Source organism: Scardinius erythrophthalmus (genome assembly GCF_964197995.2).
Source record: "Scardinius erythrophthalmus genome assembly, chromosome: 17".
Classification (NCBI taxonomy): Eukaryota; Metazoa; Chordata; class Actinopteri; order Cypriniformes; family Leuciscidae; genus Scardinius; species Scardinius erythrophthalmus.
The window spans coordinates 5,125,496-5,134,501 of NC_138237.1; the positions used below are offsets into that span (position 1 = coordinate 5,125,496).

Consider the following 9,006-nt stretch of genomic DNA (forward strand, 5'->3'; position numbering starts at 1 on the left):
CTGTTGCATTCTACACATGGTCACTTCTTCTTGAGACTCTCCATCATCGTCAGACTCTTCTACTTGAAAGGGGGCGGGAGCAGTAGCTCATTTGCATTTAAAGGGACACTTTTTTCTAGCTAGAACTTCACATACACACTCTGGTACATCAGAGATTTTACATCCTGTAAAAAGGGACATTATAGGACCATTTAAAAACAAAAACAGAAAGAAATTAATCTCACCACAGTTCACCTGAAAAACTTTAGAAATCTTTTAATGCAAAACAAGTGTTTGAAGTTCAGTAAAGTTAATTCATATCATTATAAATCATGTTACAGCGGTTGAGAAAAGAGAAGGACAACACTTGATCAAACTATCACCAGATTCACACTTCACTACTAATTTAACCCTTTTAATTTTTTCACTTTAGATTTAATCACTCTATTAAAACTATTTGAATGTCAAATTATTTATAAGTACAATATTTGTAAATCATGGATATGAATGTGAACTTTGCTCACTTAGACGAGACGACTTCGGGCAATGCTTTCTCTCATGAGACCGTAGACTAGATGATTGGGTGAAACTCTTCCCACATGAAGAGCACTTGTATGGTTTCTCTCCAGTGTGAGTTCTCTGGTGTATTTTTAAGTGGTTGGATGTAATAAAGCTCTTACCACAGTCAGAGCACACATAAGGTCTCACACCAGTATGAATACGCTCATGCTCTTTTAAAGTCTGAAGTTCAGAAAAACTCTTTCCACAAAAACAACAAAAGTGAGGCTTCACACCAGTATGGACTTTAAGGTGTTTTCTTAAGTTTGATTTCACAATAAATGTTTTCTCACACTGATCACAGCTGAATGATCTCACTACAGAGTGACGGCGCAGATGATTTTTGAGAGCGTTTTTACGACTGAAACTTTTTCCACACTGAGAGCATGTGAATGGTTTTTCTCCAGTGTGAATTCTCATGTGCTGATTTAGGTTTCCTTTATAACTGAAACTCTTTCCACACTGAGAGCAGGTTAAAGATCCTTGTCCAGTTTTTCGAGCTTGTTTTTGTGTGAAACACTTTTCGGTCTGTTGAATGACTGTGTTTCCATCTTCATTTTTGAAATGATGAGGGTTTTGAAACTGTTGTTGTTTGTCTTCATTCACTTCCATCGGGTCTAAAATCAACATATCAAATTTTCAAAATGCAAATAAAGAATGAGAAATGAGAACAATCTATATATTAGGTGAGTCACAATTAATAAAAAATTTAGTCCCTTTATTTAGTTTTCATAATGTTCCTCATCAGTGATAAAAGAGAATGAAGGAAAACACCAACCTATTTGTTCCTCTGTATCTTCATCTTTTATTCTGCAGGGTTCTTCCTTAATCTCCATCTTTACAATAGTATGTCTGTAGTTTCTACTGGAGTAATTCCTCCTGCTTGCTTCTTCTTCTCCTGTGGGAAGATGGGAATATTCCCAGCATTTAAACTCTCATGAACGGCTGTGGGAGCTTCACTGACTGAAGGAGTGAATTGTGGTCGTTGTTGCTCATTTAGCAGATGATCATCACACTTACAATCACTCGCAATTATCCAGCTTTAAGTGAATTAAAGGTTGATTGCTGTAATCAGACATCAATTAAATGTGGGAATGTGTGCAAAATAGAGACAACGGAATAGTTTGCCACTCAGATGAGATGTACCTATATTTATAGTTATTTCTGGCACTAAAGGCTGTTGCATAATTTACCGCAGCACGTTTAGAAAATGCTGTAAAATGTAAATTTGGCACATATAGTCTATTATCTGTTTTTTAGCCGATGGATAGTTCAGTTAAAACCCTGCCCTCTTTAGCTTACTATTAATGTTGTTAAACTTAATGTTCAAGGAAATCTGTCAGCTTAAACAATAACAACACTGATATAAGAATGCACTTTTTATTTTTCAACCAGTTAAGAGCCGTTCACGCGTTAAAAACGAGACGCTGTCAGTGAAGAGGAAAAAACGCAAGGTAAAAGGTTGAAAGTATTTTAAATTGGGAGCAGTATTTTTAGTACGCGCATCATGTCCGAGACGCTGCTAAGTTCCATATTTTATTATAAATAATGTTTTATTATAAGTGAGAATAAGATAGTATGGAAGTAAAATAATCTCAAATGTTTTTGAAACAAAAAGCCTGTTGAATTGCACTACTTGAAAAATAATAGGCATTGCATTAACCATGCTTGCATTTTAATGCATTGTATTTTTAGGGCTTGCATTTTTATGGGCTGAAATTCAACATGGTTGAATATTTAAGCTGTGAATATTTCAATTAAAAACATTTCAAACACATTTTCATTATTAAAAATTCAATAATCCATATTCACCTTTCATATTTCACTTCCAAAATAGTCAAACTGTTTAAAAATACAACCTATAATATTCAACAGGCAATTTTCGGTCCATTTTATTTCGCTTCCACAAATTCGCTTCCACAAATTCAGTGGTTCAAATTTGACAGTAAATTCAACGGAACTGCAGGAAAAGCAATAGATTATCGAGCATACTATCCATCTGCTGTTAGTCAATCCCACCAGCAGGTGGTGCAAAAGCGCGTGTTTTTGACGAAGACCTGTAACTGTTAGAGCAAGCCATTCATTCATTAAACTCATTTAACAGCAATGTAAGTGTATTTGTGATTATTATGACGGCGGTTGTATGTTAAATTCAGTGTCTTCACGGTTACTTTCCCTGTGTAGCCTACAATCATCTTTCTCTACCGTGAACAAGATTATACATACGTTAATGTTATTCCCCGATGCGGATACGCAGATCCAATGTTACATTTTTGAGGTTGACGTATATTTCTCTTGGTTGTTTAGTTGCCTTAACTTTATATTGTGGCGATGTGCTGCATGCAAGCTATTAGGGTTTCCCTCAAAATGTCAGGATTCCCCTGCTGGACATATAAAACGCTTAACGTAGCTTAATGGACTAATTGTGATATAAAAGACCAAACTCGCAGGCAAGCAGATGGACTCAGAATAACGCACAAAGTTTAATGCTGAGCGTTTCCCAGTGATAGACTGGCATAAAGTTGGCTTGACGTTGGACATTCGCACATTTAGGGACTAAAGTAGATACGTCTCTAAAGTGTATAGGCCTACGTCTTTGGTATACACGTTTCAAACTTCAATATCATTTGAATAGAACGACTTGCAGTCATAAAACCAACTGTAAAGTGTTCATGTGGTGCCAGCCATAATGCGCACCCTTTGGATTTTTGATATTTATTCAAATAAATTAAAGTTTGCTATTGAAGTTAGAAACGTGTATGCCAATGTTGTATGCAACTTTTGAGACGGTCCCTAAATGTGCGAATGTCCAAATGTCAAGCCAATTTTACATTTAGGCTACATTTAGTCATTTATTTAGCAGACGCTTTTATCCAAAGCGATTTACAGTTAAACTAACAATAGGAGGACAACAATATGCAAGTACTATGACTCCCCAGTTTAAGCTAATGCAACGTACTACTCTCTCTCTCTCTCTCTCTCTCTCTCTCTCTCTCTCTCCCCACACACACACACACACACACACACACATATATGTGTGTGTGTGTGTGTGTGTGTGTGTGTGTGTGTGTGTGTGTGTGTGTGTGGAGAGAGAGAGAGAAGAGAAAAGAAAGTGTTAATGATCAAGTGTTGATTTTATGCCAGTATATCACGAAACGCTCTGCATGAAACTTTGCGCGTTACGTTCATATTCTTAGTCCATAGTAGCCTACAGCCTACATCCCCATAAAGGTGCGAGTTTGGTCTTTCATATCACTGTATTAGTCCATAGCGTTTTGCCCCGACGGAAGGGGAATCCTTGAGTGTGAGGTATTGAGGGAAACCGATTATAATCCTGTTCATGTAGGTAGAGAAAGCTGATAACATGTAGGCTACAAAATGTAACAATGAAGTTATTGAATGAAACATAAACACAGCTTTTGTGTCTTTATCATCTTTTCCGCATATATATACTGATACGGGTAATCATTTTCATTTTATGAATGAATGGCTTGCTCTAACAGTTGCTGGTCTTCGTCAACAACACGCGCTTTTGCACCACCTGCTGGTGGGATTGACTAACAGCAGATGGATAGTATGCTCGATAATCTATTGCTTTTCCTGCAGTTCCGTTGAATTTACTGTCGAATTTGAACCACTGAATTTGTGGAAGCGAATTTGTGGAAGCGAAATAAAATGGACCGAAAATTGCCTGTTGAATATTATAGGTTGTATTTTTAAACAGTTTGAATATTTTGGAAGTGAAATATGAAAGGTGAATATGGATTATGGAATTTTTGATAATGAAAATGTGTTTGAAATGTTTTTAATTGAAATATTCACAGCTTAAATATTCAACCATGTTGAATTTCAGCCCATAAAAATGCAAGCCCTAAAAATACAATGCATTAAAATGCAAGCATGGTTAATGCAATGCCTATTATTTTTCAAGTAGTGCAATTCAACAGGCTTTTTGTTTCAAAAACATTTGAGATTATTTTACTTCCATAGATAGAAAGTCTCATATTGAGGCGTGTTATAAAATGTTCAGTATAAATAAATATAGTTATTTAGAATAGTTATAAAACAACCTATCTAATCGTTTTGCTAGATAAGACCCTATTCCTCAGCTGGGATCGTGCATAGCCCGTTGAAACGGCATTGATTTGAACTTCAACATTCTGGTTGCCGTTGAAGCCAATTGTCTGGAGAAAAATCCTGAAATGTTTTCCTCAAAAAACTTAATTTCTTTTCCACTGAAGAAAGAAAGACATGAACATCTTGGATGGCATTAGGGTAAATTATCAGAAAATTTTCATTTTGAGGTGAACTAATCCTTTAACCACGATCACTCCAGTTGAGCTAGTTGATATTCAGCCTTTAAATCCACTGACCACTACCTTTTTGTACTTTGAAAGGGTCAGTGTTGACTTTATTGTTAGTAGGGCTTTGACTTTTGCCCAAAAATCATATTCAAAGTTCAGTTGTTTATTAATATTAATTCATTTTTATGATACATAATTTTTTATGAATATATTTGATATTCGGTGGCGTGATTACTGAGACGCACCGGTCTCGTATCTCTCATGGAGGAGCGGAAATTTTCTTAGCAATGTTAAAACGCACATCAACCGATCACTTGTTTAGCGTTCATGTAAACACTACATTTAGATTCACCAATCGGAATGAATTCAGTTAGACTGAAGCAAAAGGTGTGCATGTAAACAATGAATGGCCACTGTAGAAAGCAACAGCTGAATCCCAGACATTTTGGACAATCTCCACGGCCGGACATGTCCGGGAAAAATAGGATGGTAACCCCTATGTAGACTTGGAATTAAGCCTTTTCTCCTTACTATTTGATTCACAGGACCGGACACCAGTTATCTTGCTAAGGAAAATCTTTTATTCGTATATGTCATGAGAGAAAATCTGAGAAGATGTTACATTCGTGCCAGGTCTATGCGTTTCCGTGTTTCTCTTCCCTCACATCTCTTAGTTTCTCTGGCAACATAACATCATGACTTTGCGTAAACATACACGCCACTTTCAAATCAAGTGGCGTGTTATTTATACGCATTTTGAGCTTTTCGCGTGTATGTCCACGCGCGTGTATGTGTACGCCGTTAAACGTCCGAGTGATTCCGCGTGTATGTGTACGCCGTTAAATGTCCGAGCGAAACGGAGGAAAATGTATATCTGACTACATCTGGGGAGCAATATTTTATTTCTAGGATGGTAGGGGAACACTCATAAATGGTATTAACCCGAGTGATGGGTAGGTTTAGGGACGCGGTTGGGGTAGGTCATATATTTACAGTAATGTAACGTAAATCAACGGCGTTGATAAACACGCTGAAAAGCGATTATGCGTGTTGATAACACGCCAAAAATGGAAATACGAATTGGCGTGTCATACATACGCCATTTCATGAGATCAGTCTGCTCTGGAGTTGTACAGTAAGGTTGAGATTATATACATCACTGAGCGGCTTCCTTTTATGGTAACAAACTATGTGTCTTGAGCTTTAAAAATGGAACGTATATGTCATGCGAACACATGGCACAATTCACTTCCATATTAAAAACTATCTTTGTTGTTTACATCTGCATCAGTGGAAACATGTTACAATACACACACCTCTGTCTCTGACATATGATCTTCACATGAACCCATGCTATCTCTAGTCTCTCCCATGCACTCAAACTCTCATGCACATAAAACTCTATAAGATAATACAACTGATTATGAATATTAATAAAGAATAATAGTACAGATACATAATATTCAATAATAAAATAATGAAATTATATTAAAAGATGAAATTTTAGTCTTCACCCTACTACTCAGCTTTCTCCACAGAACAAGAGCCAGCTAGCTTAGCTTCCAAAGAAAGACGGCTGAGACTGTGTGTGCATTCTGTGAGTGAGATCCCACCCTCTATGGGCGGGTTGAAAACATGCGGGACAGCGCCTTCTACTGGCTGTAGTCTTTAGCCTCTGGCCAAAAAATCCCCCGATGATGCAAAAAGACGATTTTTGTGTCATCTGAGGATTTTTTCCAGACAAAAAATACATAAATCTCTCGTCTCAGGGGGATAGGACGGAGGAAAGCACGGTAATTCGAAAATACTACAGGTTTTCTACTACAAAGCTTAATGCTAAATCCTGAAGTATCCCTTTAATCTTGTTATTCTGTTTCTTTGGGAACCCAAAGTAGCACCACACGTTGCTTTTCAAATTGTCAGGAGTGTAGATTTCGAACTCCTCGTCAGCCGTGGTTGTTGTAGCCGTTGGCGCGGCCATTGTTTTGGTATGCAAAATAGGCGCTAACCAGGACGCTAACGTCACCTACAGGAACCCAGATGACCCAGATCATTAGCCTTGCTAATGAGCTTGCGATTCACAACTTCACCAGCCGTGAAAAAGCCTCTGAATCTGAATTGAAAACAACGTTTACAAGCAAACACATTTACAAGAAATAATGCCCATAACAGGTTTGAATATTAAAAGCTGCCTACTATTCGCTCAAATATCATTATTTTTTTTAAATATTCGAATTATATTCGAATAACAAAGTTCGGAGTCAAAGCCCTATTTGTTAGTAAAGTCATGAATTCAGTAAGTCCATGAATTCAACTACTAGTATTTTACTTAAGAAGCCTGGTTGTGATGTTTCTGATTTGTCCAACAGGCCTAACCTTCTATTTCTGGCTAAAGTTTTGGAGAGTGTTGTGGCTTTTCAGTTCAATAATCACCTAGCACTGAACAGTCTTTCTGAAGCTTTTCAATCTGGTTTCAGAAAAGGTCATAGCACTGAGACAGCATTATTGAGGGTTGTAACTAATCTTATTGCAGCTGATTCTGGCACATGTGTTGGAGGCCCCGTGCAGAAAGCCTGGATGACAAATTATTAAAAAGTTCTGCGAAAACATGCAGGAAAAATTGAGGAGACAGGAGCAACAGTGTCATCCCCAGCAACAGCTTATTCAGTGTTTTTTTTCCCACATAGTTTTCAAATAAAGTATATTTTTCTAATTACATAAGTGTCATTCTTTCATTTTCTCTATTGTCACAAATATGCACATTTCACATTTTCATTTTCTCTTTTATCTCCACATAAAATGATACATTATAGCTTTTCACATTGCTCAATAAAATCTACTCAGAATGAGCCACAGGGTATTTTATGCATATAAAATCAACACGACTAAACATGTAAGGCCTAGAAACCTGAGAAATATATGTAAACCATTCATTAACATTCTAGTTAGTTACCTCTGCATTGGAAATAAAACAGCATTGCATTCGTTTGCACTTAAATGGCTGTTTGAAACATTTGGCTGGAGAAGTGCAATGATATTTATACATGAACTCTAATAAGCCAAACACAAATTAATAACAAATTTAGTAAACTAATAAATGAAAAATATCCCTGGTAACTGGAGCCTGTATGAATCAAATTAAACGCATTCCACGAGCAGATCTTGGCACAGCGTCCACAAAATGGCGGATGATCTACACATATTCACTATCTTCACAAACCAGAACATTTATACACAAAAAAATTGGCAACATGAACACCCACATATATAACACATGACTCGTGTGCATATGGTTTAGTTGTTGTGAAAGTCATACCTGCGAAAACAGGAAAAATTGAGGAGACAGGAGCAACCGTGTAAGCATCGCACATAATCCCCAGCAACTGTGTGTGAGGGCGCCGGCGAAATACAGCGCGTGTATACCTCGGTTATTTTTCAAATTAAAAGTCCTGATCTCGCAGAGACAGACAATTATGTTAGAGTAGTTTAAGTGTTTAGTCTGGTTAATAAAGTCTTTACAAAATTTATATTTCTTCTAATAAACAATTAACTCTGAGTGTTCACGGGACAAACAGGTTAATTGATTGTAATATTAATTTACAACTAAGTTAATTAAATTAACTGATCCAAATATTCATAATAAATTAGAACCAGTTATATTGAATATTAATATTTCATAAAGCTAATTTGCTACAACAAAAGCAGCGCTTTTTACTCACCCTCGAAAAGTGACTAAAAAGGATCTGTTGGGTATTTTGAGCTAGAACTTCACATACACACTCTGGTACATTAGAGATATTACATCTTGTAAAAAGGGACATTACAGGACCTCTTTAAGCAAAAACAGAAAAAAATGAATCTCACCACAGTTCATCTGAAAACCTTTAGAAATATTTTAATGCAGAACAAGTGTTTGAAGTTCAGTAAAGTTGAGTCATATAATTATAAATCATGTAACAGCGGTTGAGAAAAGAGAAGGGCAACACTTGATCAAACTATCACCAGATTAACACTTCACTACTAATTTAACCCTTAGATTTAATCACTCTATTAAAACTATCTGAATGTCAAATTATTGCTCAATGGTGTTTTAAGCCCCCAATGGCTCCTTAGAGGCAGCTAACCCTACCCTCAGCCTTAAACCTACCCATCCCCTCGCTGCCTG

At 36.7% G+C, this 9,006-nt stretch overlaps 1 long non-coding RNA gene across 1 annotated transcript; it reads right to left on the reverse strand.

The window, feature by feature from the left end:
• Nucleotides 1-231: 231 nt before the first annotated feature.
• On the reverse strand, nucleotides 232-8,322 carry LOC308705129. Its single transcript, XR_014031878.1, has 3 exons — nucleotides 8,158-8,322; nucleotides 1,316-1,435; nucleotides 232-1,154 (listed from the first exon to the last, which is right to left on the reverse strand). It is a non-coding gene; the product is annotated as an uncharacterized lncRNA (long non-coding RNA).
• Between the last annotated feature and the right edge of the window lie 684 nt (nucleotides 8,323-9,006).